General features: G+C 49.5%; 1 long non-coding RNA gene across 1 annotated transcript; it reads left to right on the top strand.

Moving 5' to 3' along the window:
* The first annotated feature begins 884 nt into the window (after nucleotides 1–884).
* LOC144223926 (uncharacterized) lies at nucleotides 885–3,150 on the top strand. Its single transcript, XR_013332874.1, has 3 exons — nucleotides 885–1,015; nucleotides 1,157–1,234; nucleotides 1,876–3,150. It is a non-coding gene; the product is annotated as an uncharacterized LOC144223926 (long non-coding RNA).
* The last annotated feature ends 11,518 nt before the right edge of the window (nucleotides 3,151–14,668 follow it).

Below are 14,668 nucleotides of genomic sequence, written 5' to 3'. Positions count from 1 at the left end.
TCTAAATTAGCGCGGTGCAAACAAAAGCCAGGTATATGGGCTGCAAAAAGAAAAGTTAATCATTGATCAAACATTTGTCATTCTTGTGTGCGTGTGTGTGTGCGCGTGTTTAACAACTATTTTGGGATTCTGTAGCGTTATTTTTTTTTCTGGTGTTGACTTCTTGAGGCGTTTTTCTCTGCAGATATTTTATGTAATCCTTATATCTGGGTTATTCATATATATCTCTTGCTTATATGCAACTCATTTATATATAACTTCATCTTTACAATGTGTTTGCAAATTCCAAAAAAAAGCTCATATTCTTGGGACCTGAGTTTTTTGAAATGAATTAAAAATAAAACCCCTTTTTCCAGCTTCAGAGTTTCTAGGAATTCAGAAAAGATTCTATCACCTAGCTTAGACCTCATCTCAACATATCTGTGCAAGAAGAAAGGAAAAAAAAAACCACGGAAATCATTTATTCAGAATAATTCAAGTAGATACTTCTGGGTAATGAACGTTGACGGGGAAAGAATGGGTCTCCAAAGCAGAAGGAAAATAAGGAAAATGGCATCTGATCATGATCTCACGGCACATGGTTCATGGGTTCGAGCCCCATGTCGGGCTCTGTGCTGGAGTCATGATCTCATTCTTTCTCAGAAATAAATAAAACATTAAAAAAACCAAACAAACGGTATGCATGGGGTCCAGAAACTCTGCTACTGAATATTTAACCATGAAAGAAAGAAAAAAAAACAACAAAAAAAAAAATGAGGGAAAAAGTGTCCGGACAAGGATTCCTCCCCCAGCACCCTGCGCTCTCAGGTGAACTAGCCCGGACAGGTAACTGGTAAACAATCCTAGCAACAAATAACCATCACGAAAACATTGAAGAGAATGGCTCTCTCCTCCCGCCTGGGCACCTCTGCTCCTTTGCAGGCACCTCTGTCTTTCCCCCTGGGGGGCACTGTCCTCAGCAGACGACCTTGCCAGCCTCACTCACCCCTCGGATCTCGGTTCCTCTCGCCTGGAGGTAACACAGACACTTTATTCTTCTAATCTAAGCTCATCTCTGGGACCTTTGCCCAGAGGATCAATATTGGATAGATGGGTCCTTGAGCCAAGTACAGCTTCCATTACAAACCCTCTCCGCTCATATCTTACCACCCGCCAGGTACGCCTCACACAAGGTGCAAGATCAGAAAACCCTACAAACGCCAAAAGAATCCGGTTCTGACTTCAATGGGGAAATGTGAGTGTTTGGTGCCATCTAGTGGGTGTGATATGCCATCAAGCCCTAGAACGAGGTATTCTTACATGACCGTGAACATGGGGTACACCCGGCCCATTTTAAGGTCAATGAATCGGACTCTGTTTTTCCAAAATGATTGTGAACCGGCGTTCAAAATGTTGGCAACTGCATTTTTTCTAATTGATGTGTACCCCAGCCTAACAGGTACGGGGTCTCCTTTTGGGGCGATAAGTGTACGGAGAGGCTAGAGAGAGGTACTGCTCTCTTTGAGGACATTCTGTATGTTATATGCCACGGAATTATATGGTTTAAGAAGTTATGTTTATGGGGGCACCTGGGTGGCTCAGTCTGTTAAGCATCTGACTTTGGCTGAGGTCATGATCTCACGGTTCATGCTTTCGAGCCTGCCTGTCTCTCTACCTCTCCTCCACCCTCACTCTGTCTCTCTCCGTCTCTCAAAAATAAATAATCATTTTTAAAAAAACCCTTAAAACATTATGTTTATGGTATGAGGAAATGGCCACAAGAAAAAACTAGATTTTTTTCTAAAAATTGAGGGTTGGCCCATACCACAATCTCCCCAATCAGAGTCACATGTGTTGCCTAATACTGACCCTTTGACACTTAACCCTTCCACACAGCTCACCGGGCTACCTTTGAAAACCACACCGCAGACCGTGTCACTGCCTTTCTGAACGTCGCTGGTTTTCGCCCTAACGACCTCTCCGAAGAATCCGTCCTGAGTGCACAGAGCCCTGAAGTGGCCCGTGTGAACATAGCACAGTTGGCCATTGGAAGGATTCAACCTTTCTTTAAAAGCCAGCATCCCTGGGGTGTGAGTTGTGGGGAGGGGACCAGAGGGTCTGTCGGGTGGTATGTTTATAAGGCGTGCACGTGATGATTCGATACAGGTAGATGGTGAAATGAGCACCACAACGCAGTGAATTAGCACGCGCATCACCTCACACTTCTCTGTGTGTGTTGGGCGTGCCCACTCGAGGTCTACTTTCTCAGCAAATTCCCGTATGCACGACACTATCATGAAGTGTAATTGCCTTGCTGTGCGTTAGGGTAAGTCCCCAGGGCTTCTTCAACCGATCGATGAAGATTTGTGTCGCTGCCCAAGGTCGCCTCCAGCTCACAACGCAGCCCCTTGCGATCGGCACCGTGCCCTCGGCTTCTATGAGTTTAACTTTGCTTCGCGTTCCATATACAGCTGAGAAGGTACAATATTTGCCCTCCTCTGCCTGGCTTACCTCTCAGCGTAATGCCCTCAAGGTCCACCCGTGTTGTCTCAGAAGGCAGCATTGCCTTCTTTTTAAGAATGAATTGTGTTCCTTTGTATGGACCTTCTACATTATCTTTACCGATTCAGCCACCACCACACCCTCCCTCGATGGCCTTGAGAAGGTGATGCTTAGCTAACTCCGCAGAGGGAGAATGCCCTGAAGAAGAGCAAATAACGTTTCTCTTCAATATACAGTAAAGCCTCCGTTTCCAAGGATAATTCATTCTGGATCATGCTTGTACTCCAAAGCATTCGTAAATCAAAACGAATTTCAAGAACCATTGGCCCGTTGTGATTGTGTGACATTCGGCGTCATGTGCTACTCACATCGCAAGATGTCGGCCATTTACCAAGTTAAAGTTTTCTTTTAATTTTTTTTTTTTATTTTTGAAAGAGAGAGACTGACGGTGAGCGGGAGAGGGGAAGAGAGAGACAGAGAGACAACAGAATCCAAAGCAGGCTGCAGGCTCTGAGCTGTCCCCACAGAGCCCGACGCGGGGCTCGAACTCACGGACTGCGAGACCATGACCTGAGCTGAAGTCTGACGCTCAACCGACTGAGGCCCCTGCCCCCAGGACCCCCAAGTTAAAATTTATTAGAAACGTTTGCTCATCTATCGGAACCCTCGCAAAACAAGTGANGCTGTGTCCTTCTGGGTGACCAGGGAAAGCATGGTGGCCAACTCTCAAATGGTGCATCAGCAAACTCCAGCGTTTCCGTGGTTCTGAACCCAGGCAACGAGCAGGTCCATGCAGCCTGCCTCATTCCTGGGTAGCAGAGAGCCCAAGATTCTGCTTCATAAAGACACGTCGTGAGTTGCATTCCATCACATGGAAAGGGGATGGTCAACCATAAAACAAAATAAAAATAAAAACCAAGAAATTGCGACTACATTCAACCTTCCCAAATGTGGCAGAGCTCCGTGCCTACTAATAATTGATTAAAACGCCTAATGTTGATTCTCCTCTCCTTGTAACAACCCCTATTATCCCGCCTGTGCTAATGCAGCCAGAAGTGTTTGCTATTCTGCTTGTGCCTCATTGTCTTTTGCTGGAAGAGCGATTCCAGATGAAAATGTTGTTTTTGCCATTGTTTTGCTTTTTTTATTAGCATAATTCCTTTGCCTCAGGGTTATAGGGTGGAAAAACTCATGTTCCTTTTTTCTTAACTGTGTTTTCACGTAGGTACATTTTATCATTATGTTCTATCTATCTACCTACCTACCTATCTATCATCCATCCATCCATCCCTAAATCTATCAATCTATCTCTATACTCATCCATCATCTATCCATCCATCATCCATACATCCTTATATCTATCTATTCTATTACCTATCATCTATCCATTATATCTATCTATGTATCTGTGTATCTATGTATCATCCATCCATCCCTATATCTATCTATCATATATCTATAATCTCTATCCATCCATCTATCCATCCACCATCCATCGATCCATCCATCCATCTATATATCCATCTGTTCATCTCTCTCTCTCTATTCATCCATCATCTATCCATCCATCCATCCATCCATCCATCATCCATACATCCATATATCTATCTAGTCCATTATCTATCATCCATCCATCATATATGTCTATGTATCATCTATATCTATCTATATAGATAGATATCTATCTATCCATCGTATATCTATCTATCATCCATCCATCCATCTATCATATCTCTCTATCTGTCTTTCTATCCATTCATCCATCCATCCTATCTATCTATTTTTCTTTTAACCTCATCTCCATGCATCCATGCATCCATCCATCCACACATCCATCCATCTGTCCACCTGTCCATTCATCCATCCATTCTATCTATCTATCTATCTATCTATCATCTATCTATCTATCATCTATCTATCTATCTATGTATCTATCTATGTATCTATCTATCTGTGTATCTATCTATCCATCCATCCAGCTATCTATTATCTATCAATATCTGTCTATGTGTATATCTATCTACCCATCTCTGTATATATGTATCTATCCATGTACCTATCCATCTATTTATCTATCTACATCTATGCACCCATGTATCTAACATCTATCCATCTGTGTATGCCTCTATCTATATCTATCCATCTATGTATATATATCTACCTATTATATATTCATAAATCACATATATAAAATTTCTATCATATTCACACAACCAGGACATTAATTAAATCCCAACCAATACAAATTACATTCTACAAGGTTGGTGTAGCAACAAGACAGATTACTGACCGTGGGGCCAAGGTACACCTCGTGGGGCTGAGCAGTCACTTACCTTTGTTACACTTTCTCTTTCTCCTAGATCATCAACCTGGAAAGTCTTAGAAGGACCTTGTCATTTTAAGAGGCATTCGTTCTCTGGCCACAGGGCCCTAGAGCTCTGAACATATGGCCACAGCACGTTAACACAGTGACACAAAGTTCTGGCATCACCCCCCCAGGACCCATCGGATGACGGAGTGATGCTGGCTCCTCAGGACACCCCAGATGGCAGCTTGCTCTCCCAAGGGGTGTATTTTGGAAGGAACGTGGTGTCCTGGGAACACGGCTGTCATAAATGTCTCTTCTTGCGATGGACCTCTGACTTCTTCAGATGATTTGTTTAATGGCTCTTTCTTGCCATTTCCCTTGGGCGATTGTCATTAGAATGAAGGAAACATCCCTCCACAAAGATATTCCATTTATGAACTCAACGCAGACAAAACTAACCAAGCTCTGCTACAGTCCCAATGTCTGCTCTCTCCCCTAACCGTGCTTGACCAGAAGTAGATCCTTCCCCAAACTACCACTTTTATTTATGGCCGACATGAGAGTCTGGAGGGAAAACATTGGCCTTAGCGGCCACACTTGTCCTGAGAAATCACTCCTCACACACTCAGCAGGTGCATGGATTTGCTTTCCGGCTGGCTTTCCTCATCCCCAGAAGCCAGCTTGCAGATACCACCACCCTCCCCACCCTGCTGGGGTCGCGTGATCCATAAAAGTCACCTGGGCTCATGCATTATTTCAATCAACAACTGTTTAAGAAAAACACGTTCCACGGCCAAAGGTATCACTTAGTTCAAATGGTTCTGTGTTGGTTGGCTCAACAGGGTCTGTTCCACCCCAACAGTGCCTTCAAGAGCTGCCTCCACCCCCACGTTAGCTCAGGAGTCCAGGCCCCTAAACAAGTGGGCACCCAGTTTCCACCCATCCCGCCCTCGAGAGTGCAATGTAGACGCCACTACCACCGCTCACCCACTGCGTACCCCGTCATGACCTGCCGCAGAGCCGTCACTGCCGTCACACACCAGGTGTGCTCTCCTGGCTTCCCAGACCGGAGGGAAGTGTCTCCTCCGCTCTCAAGTTGCCTACGGAGGCGTTGATGTTTGAAACAATCACTCGGAAAAGGGTCACTATTTCGGAACACAGGGTTGACCAGGAAACTGTAGAATCAACATAGACATAGAAGGATTGACGAAATCAACCCAGTTATAATCTCAACAAAGGGTGGAAAGCTAGGATTAAATAGGAGTACTGCCCGTTATACTGGAATAAGCCTTTTTTTTTTCCAAAAANGCTTCCCAGACCGGAGGGAAGTGTCTCCTCCGCTCTCAAGTTGCCTACGGAGGCGTTGATGTTTGAAACAATCACTCGGAAAAGGGTCACTATTTCGGAACACAGGGTTGACCAGGAAACTGTAGAATCAACATAGACATAGAAGGATTGACGAAATCAACCCAGTTATAATCTCAACAAAGGGTGGAAAGCTAGGATTAAATAGGAGTACTGCCCGTTATACTGGAATAAGCCTTTTATTTTTCCAAAAAATTTTTTTGTTTTTTTATTTATTTCTAGGAGATAGAGAAAGAGAGAGAGAGAGAGTGAGCAGGGGAGGGTCAGAGAGAGAGGGAGTCACAGACTGAAACAGGCTCCAGGCTCTGAGCTGGCAGTCAGCACAGAGCCCGACGCGGGGCTCGAACCCATGAACCACGAGATCATGACCTAAGCGAAAGTCGGACGCTTAACCAACTAAGCCACTCAGGTGCCCCTGGAATAAGCCTTTTGACTGGAAAATAAAACTCAACCCCCTTACGTATTAGCTTCACTGGGGCGACAGTAGCAATTGACCAGAAATTGGATGGCTTAAGATAACAGAAATCTATCCTGCCCCAGCTCTGGAGACCAGAAGTCTGAGATCCAGGCTTCTCCACTGTGACTGCATCTCCCTTCTTCTGTTATAAGAACACCTGTCATTGGATTCAGGGCCACCCTGATCCGGGATGAGCTCATCTCAAAATGCATACGTTCATTGCATCTACAAAGACCTTTAATCCAAAAAAAAAAAAAAGTTTGCATTCACAGATTCTGCATGTTAGGATTTGGACACACCTTTTTAGGAGGGCCACTATTTAATCCAGTCCATCTCAGCAATAAACTCATGCTTCAGATGCCTTAAAAATCTTTTTTTTATAAATATTTTTATTTATTTCTAGGAGAGAGAGAGACAGCATGAGCAGGGGAGGGTCAGAGAGATTGGGAGACACAGACTCCGAAATAGGCTCCAAGCTCTGAGCTGGCAGTCAACACAGAGCCCAATGCGGGGCTCGATCCCACGAACCGCGAGATCATGACCTAAGCGAAAGTCAGTCGCTTANTAAGCGCCCGACTTCGGCTCAGGTCATGATATCACGGTTCGTGGGCCTCTCTCTCTCTCTCTCAAAATAAATAAACCTCAAAAAAATTTAAGTCTTATATATAAACAGTATCCACTTAAAAACTGAAATAGTCCCCCACTCTTTCTTGAAAATACCACACATTATTCTCCTGTTGTACGTCTGCCGGTCGCTGTTGGTACCCCTCAAGATGACATCATAATACGCCTTTGTCTACCTCTGTGACAGCTGAAATCCTCAGCCTGTTGGATAATAGCCCCACACACTTCTTCAGAATGAATCCAAACTTTATTCACCAGAAAATCCATACGACGCCGGGCGCATAATCAGCACATAATGTCTGCCCAATTGACATGAATTTATCCAGAGCATAAGCCTTTCACTTGTGTTTTTAAAAAATAGAGAGCTATTTTTCCACATCATTTCAGACTTGTTCTCTAGTTTTACATGCCCTTTATGTGAAACCATACACATATATATATATATATATATATTTTTCATTTCATACATCATTTGCTGAAATGCCCTTTAAAATATAATGGAACATGGAGCTTTAGGAAACAAAATTCTGCAGAAAATGAATTATCTTCTCTCTGTGTGTTGGGACGCAAAGGTCTCACCTTATTCACGACCTCAGGGACCCCTCGATGGCAACTCCAGGCGTGGAGAAAGCTACACTCCAGCTTAATGGGGGCCCTCGTTAATCAGACAAAAACACCGGGGGCTGGACCATGGCGGCCAGAAGCACGGCCCCACCGTGGAGCTGGGTCAGGGCACCCGCGACTCTGTGCTCTGGCTTTCACATCTGCGACACTCTCCATGTTCACCCGGATACCGGTATTTGATCAGAGGAGGGAGGAAGGAGGCGGGATATTTGCTCACCAGGGCAACCAGAACAAAATCCCACAGACCGTGTGGCTCAAACAACAGACCTTTAAGGCCTCATGATCCGGGAGGCAGAAGTCTGCGATCCAGGAAGGGCCAAGGCTCCTTCCTTCCGGGGCCTCTCTCCGCGGCGTGTAGACTGTGTTCTCTCCGTGTCCTCAGGGGGTCGTCCCTCTGTGCGTCTCTGTGTCCTGATCTCCTCTTTGTACAAGGACCCCATTCTTACTCGATCAGAGCCCACCCTAACGACCTCATTTTTACCCCAATCACCTCTATAAAGGCCCCCATCTCCAAATACAGCCCCATTTCTGAGGTCCTGGGGACTGAGGGCTTCAATGTATGAATTCTGGAGGGAAACGATTCACCCCATGGCAGAAGTCATGCCCACTACCTGGGCCGGAAGTGAAGACTATGACTCGATACACTCTCTTGGCAACACTTCATCCTATGGTCCCACGTAGATGCCCAGGTGGGGGTGGGGGTAGCCGTTTCTCCATACAGACTCAACCCAAGAGCGGAGGAGCGTGGATATCTGGTGGGCAGGTGACCATTCCAGTCTCAACAGCATTTGAGAAGACACCCTTCTGGATCCAGAGTAACAAAATTCCATTGTCCACTTGGGGCCTCCATCATTGGAAACATCAACCCTACAAATCACCCTTTTTCTCGGCCAGTCGCCTCTCCTTGTGAACAGCATTCCTGAGAGAAGAGTGCAATTCGATGCTTGTATTTCTGTATTACACTCGGGCTTTTAATTTTTTTAATTTTTTTTACATTTCTTTCTGAGACAGAGAGAGACAGTGTGAGCAGGGGAGGGGCAGAGAGAGAGGGAGACACAGACTCTGAAATAGGCTCCAGGCTCCGAGCTGTCAGCACAGAGCCCGACGCGGGGCTCGAACCCACGAACCGCGAGATCGTGACCTGAGCCAAATCACCTGCGGATAAACCACAAATGAGGCAAGTATTGCGACAGAGGTGTGTTCCCAATACATAAGAAGGGGCAGAAGGGTTCTCTCATACCCTACCTGCTCTGCGGGCCGAGAGCCTGAGAGAACCTACCATTAAAGAGCCAGGTGGCTTAACCAACAGACAAATGCTATTCTCCTCTCAGCTGTGGTCGAGCAGTGATGCTCGCAGAGGAGGAAGCCAGAGTCCAGGAAGCAGGGGACGTTCTCAGACCCCAGGGTCCTCAGAAATCATGGGTGTGGCTTCAGATCTCCTAATCCCACCGGGAAGGGTGGGGAGGGAGGGACAGGGTTCGGAACCCTCTCCAGGGTCTACACAACCAGACTGTCCTCAGCCCGAGCGTGCAGACCGTCAACCCCGATCTGCATCAGCCTCTTCCACCGTGAAAATGGACGCCGCGAGAGCCTGGGGAAACGGAAGGAAGACCTCAGAGGGGCGTGTGTGTGTCTTCCTAACGTCCTCGATGAGTCCATTTCAGATTCTGCATTGGGCAGAGGGGGCTTCTCTGCCTTGGGGCTGTGTCTCCTTGACCCAGGAGCAGAGGGAAGTGTTGATGTTTTTCCCAGGACCTGATTTAGCCAGATGCCCTTTACCCACGCACACAACACAACATCAGTCAGCGCTGAAGTGGGTGACAGAATCTGAAAACGTAAAATGAAGTCATCCAGTCATCCTTTTCATGATACATATTATCAGTAAACGTAGAAATCACTAGTGAATGTAGACACACATTTACCAATTCTCTAAGTCTGTCCTGTATGCTAATGATTCACTTTACGTCTCAATTGGGCAAGGTCATGGGGTGCCCAAATAATTGGTCACACATTATTCCGGTTGCTTCTGTGAGAGTGTTTTCAGATGAGATTAAACACTTAAGTTGGTACACTGAGTAGATTTCCCTCCTTAGAGTGGGTGGGCCTCACCTAATCAGCTGCAGGACTGGATGAAACAAGGAAAAGAGTCACATCTGTCCCTCGTGCTCGTGAGGCTTTTCACGAGTTTAACCCAAAAACAGAATCAGAAAGTCCTGGAGCCGCATTGAGAAACACACCTCGGCCCCACTACTGGGCCTGTTGACTGGGTTTCCAAGATGAGCTTTCGTTTGCCAAGCTGGTGACACTAAAACTGCGATCCAGAACCCAGAAGGTCAGCACTGCCCTTCACTGTGGGGGAGGCGGGGTCGGGGAGAACCTGGGCGCGATGCTCAGAGCCGGAATGGGAACGTAAGGGTTTGTTTTCCCAGTGACCCGAGCAGGGGAGGGTCAGAGAGAGAGGGACACACAGACTCTGAAATAGGCTCCAGGCTCTGAGCTGTCAGCACAGAGCCCGACGCGGGGCTCGAACCCACGAACCGTGAGGTCATGACCTGAGCCGAAGTCGGACGCTTAACCGACTGAGCCCCCCAGGGACCCACAAATTTTTAAAAAATCCATTTGCATCCTTGATAGGGGACTGATTGCCTTTATGCTGATTATGCGCCACTGCTTGGGACATGCCTGCGAGCTGGCCCCACACGGAGCGGAGCCATGACTTGTCACACGCAACCCCCCAGGGGCCAGAGAGCCGATTCTGGGTTTTATTTGTTTTCTTGCTGCCTCTGATGTCTTCCTGCACGAAGACCCTCGCCGTGTCCTGGGGGAGGCAGGAGAATGTCACATTCGAGGTCCGATGATGAGGCGTGTTTGCGGGCATAGCGACGGATGGGGCCTCAGGTGCACGATGCAAACTCCGCGCCCCCCACGACCACGGGCTGCAGCTTCCTCAGCATCACCGTCGTCACCAGCAGCAGCGGCACAAACAGCATAATCCACGTCGGCCTTCGATCTGTCATGCGTCACTGGCGGCACACGATGGCTCTAACCCAGCCCTGCGTGAGAATCCGCGAGAGGTCTCCAACACGGACGATGACTTGACAGAAGCCTTCCCTTCTTTCCCCAAAATAAAGTCCTTTTCTGTGTCATGGGGAATACCGCTTTTTGGGTGGATTTTTGTTTGTTTGGTTGGTTTGTTGGTATTTTTCTTTTTGTGGGGCTTTCTGGGGTGACGGATGTACCTGATAAAGGGCCTTTTCTGTTTCCAGACTCATTACCTTAAGAAACCAGCGGACTGTGCAAAATGTAAAGCTTCACCTGGTTCCGGTGAATAATGTTGGACAAGCCTGCGTTCTGTGGTGACCCACACGCTCGGGCATGATTTAAGCAATCTGGGGGCGCCTGGGGGGCTCAGTCAGTTAAGCCTTTGACTTAGGCTCAGGTCATGATCTCACGGTTCGTGGGTTCAAGCCCCACGTCGGGCTCTGTGCTGACAGCTCAGAGCCTGGAGCCTGATTCAGATTCTCTCTCTGACCCTCCCCTGCTCACTCTCTCTCTCTCTCAAAAATAAACATTAAAAAAAATTTTTTTAAGGATTCTGAAACTACTGGAATAATACTATTGGGTGTAGTAACATCACCAGTATATCTACAATCACCCTTGGTAATGGTATAATAATAACTACTGTCAGTAACAGGAAGACGCAATACAGCGTTGCTTTTATGGGCTCGGGTCTCCTCACCTGTGGCGCTTGCACCGCACGTCAGGCACCTTCCCGCGAAGGGTCTTCTCCAAGACAAACGTCCTCGTGGCCGTGACTTCGGGTTAGACCCCGATCTGAGACTCTGCCCGAACAAAGGCATCTGAGAAGCTGTGCCCGTTGAGATGCTGTTGCAGAAACTCACCAGCAGGGGTGCTTTCTCTCGATGAGCATGCTTGTCTGCAGGTTGGACCTTGCGGTGTGCCAGGCCACGGATCCCAGAGCAGGGGCGAGAGCTTCTGGAAGCTTCTCCACTCCAACCCTCCACCCCCACCACATTCCCAGGCTTTGTGGGGAAAGAGAAGAAAGAATCTAGAAAGCGCCCTGCAACATAGGCATAGAGGTCAGCATATCCGAATTCTTTTTTTTTTTTTTGCATTTTTTTTTTAATGTTTCATTTATTTCTAGGAGACAGAGAGAGAGAGACAGCGTGAGCAGGGGAGGGTCAGAGAGAGAGGGAGTCACAGACTGAAACAGGCTCCAGGCTCTGAGCTGGCAGTCAGCACAGNTTAAAATAAGTAAATAAACATCAAAAAAAAAAAAAAAAGAAAGAATCCAATCTGGAAAACAGAGCAGGGGGGAAAAGAACAGAACCCCAGGAGAGGGGGGTATCAATATATCTAACATACATTTTTTACAATATTTATTGATTTTGAGAGACAGAGTGCGTGTGTGTGTGCGTGTGTGTGTGCGTGTGCGTGTGTGAAAACGGAGGAGCAGATAGACTGTGCGTGTGTGTGTGTGTGTGTGTGTGTGAAAAGCCACCCAGGCGCCCCAAGCATATCCGAATTCTTGTGCCACTCAGAGCTCAGTCGCAGCAAGCGTGAGCGGAAAACACAGCTTTCAGGGCCGTGAGGACATCTCGGCCTGGAACCACCCAGTAAAGCTCCTCTCCCGTCTTCCTGCTGCTTCACAGGCTTCTAGCATCATCCGCCGTCTGACACCGCCTCCCAGGAGCCATGACAGACGTGGCCGCAGGCACCGAGTTTCAACCTAAGTTGTCTGAACGTACTGGAAATATAAGTTTGCCGACCACACACACACACACACACACGAAGGTGGAAGAAACCCAACACCTTGGAAAGCGCCTACTGTGTGCGTGCAAAATGCACAAAGGGACACAAAACCTCAGGAAGCCCCTGGTGGGGGAGGAAGTCACATTCATGGAGACAGAAAGTAGACGGTGGGGCCGGGGGCTGGGATCGGCGATCCGTACGAAGTCCAGGGGGCAGACCTTCCGTTTGGGAAGATGGAAAGTTCCGGAGACGGCCGGTGGTACGGACGACTGCACAGCAGTGCGAATGAGCCTGAGGTCAGACTACTGGACACCCAGACACGGCGGTGTACCTGTCTCCACAATCGAAACACACACGGGGACAGACCGGTGACTTCCAGGCGGCCCCACGCCCCCCCTGCGGGCTGCACAGCCGCCGCCTCTCCCCGGGACCCCTCCTGGATTGCACCTCCAACCCGGTGCGAGTTAACATTGTGCCTCCAGCCTCCCTGCGGGTAACTGAGCAGCGGCCTGGCGGTGCTGGAGCCCAGTCTCTCTCCTTGGTGACGGCACAGCTGAAACCTTGCTGAAAGCCTCCTGATGGGAAGACCGAGGTCCCAGGAGCCGGGAAGGGGCACCCCAGGCCCAGCCTCAGCCCCGGGCCGAACGCCGGGGCCCAGAGGGCTGCTACTGCCTCACAGGCCCGTCTGATAATGAACCCTCCACGGAGACTCCCCATCCTGGGGACACGGACACGCCCTCGGCGCAGCGGGAAGAAACTGCTGTGATTTTCCTTCCTAATCCCACAGGGCCCAGCCTGGTGCAAAGTAAACAGCTGGCGCCCACAGCCGCCCCGGCGGCAGCGGAGCCTTAACACACGACAGCGCAGTCCCCGGGGCGTCTGGGGGCTCAGTCGGCTGAGGGTTCGACTTCTGCTCAGGTCCTGAGCTCAAGGTTTGTGGGTTCAGGCCCCGCGTCGGGCTCTGTGCTGACAGCTCGGAGCCTGGAGCTGCTTCGGATTCTGTGTCTCCCTCTCCCTCTGTCTGTCTCTGAAAAATAAAAAAATTTTAAAAAAAAAAAAGGAACGAAGGAAGGGAGGGAGGGAGGAAGGGTTGACATGGGGCGCTTGGGGGGCTCAGTTGGTTGAGCATCTGACCTTGGCGCAGGTCATGAGGTCACCGCTTGCGGTTCGAGCCCTGCGTAGGCTCGGAGCCTGGATCCTGCTTAGGATCCCATGTCCGCCTCTCCCTCCACCTCTGCGCCTCCCACGCTCACCCTTGCTTTCTCCCTCCCTCTCTCTGAAAAATAAATATGCAACCCCCCCCCCAAAAAAACACTATTGCAGTCTTTAAAAAAATAATCATAAAAATATAAAACGCACAGCAGTGACGGTTGCCCGGCTTGGGAACGCGCTAAACGCCGGTCGGTTGCGCCGCGCGCTGTGAATCAGGTGGTGTGTGCTTGTGACCCCCAAACACACAGAAAACCCAGACGCGGGTCTCAGGCTCGGAACACGGGTCGTCGGCGCAGGACGCAGGATCCCCGGGGGAGGGGGCCCGGGGGAGCGCNCAGTCCAGGGCGCGTGGGGGGCAGCGGGGACCTCAGTCCAGGTGAGGAGGGGGCAGCGGGGACCTCAGTCCAGGGCGCGCAGGAGGCAGCGGGGACCTCAGTCCAGGGCGCGCGGGGGGCAGCGGGGACCTCAGTCCAGGGCGCAGACAGGGCAGCGGGGACCTCAGTCCAGGGCGCGCAGGGGGCAGCGGGGACCTCAGTCCAGGGCACACAGGGGGCAGCGGGGACCTCAGTCCAGGGCACGCGGGGGGCAGCGGGGACCTCAGTCCAGGGCGCACGGGGGGCAGCGGGGACCTCAGCCCAGGGCGCGCAGACAGGGCAGCGGGGACCTCAGTCCAGGGCGCGCAGGGGGCAGCGGGGACCTCGAGGCCAGGGCGCAGAGGGTCAGGACAAGCTCGGTGTGTCCACGTCCGTGGACCAGGACGGGGCGTCCGTCCGGGAGCTGGTGGCGTCCTGCTGTGCCCAGAAACCCCCCCCCACCCCGTGCAT

This window comes from Crocuta crocuta, unplaced genomic scaffold (genome assembly GCF_008692635.1).
Source record: "Crocuta crocuta isolate KB4526 unplaced genomic scaffold, BGI_CrCroc_1.0 scaffold221, whole genome shotgun sequence".
Classification (NCBI taxonomy): Eukaryota; Metazoa; Chordata; class Mammalia; order Carnivora; family Hyaenidae; genus Crocuta; species Crocuta crocuta.
The sequence above is the reverse complement of the archived record's forward strand: the minus strand, read 5'-3'. Positions and strand labels throughout refer to the sequence as shown.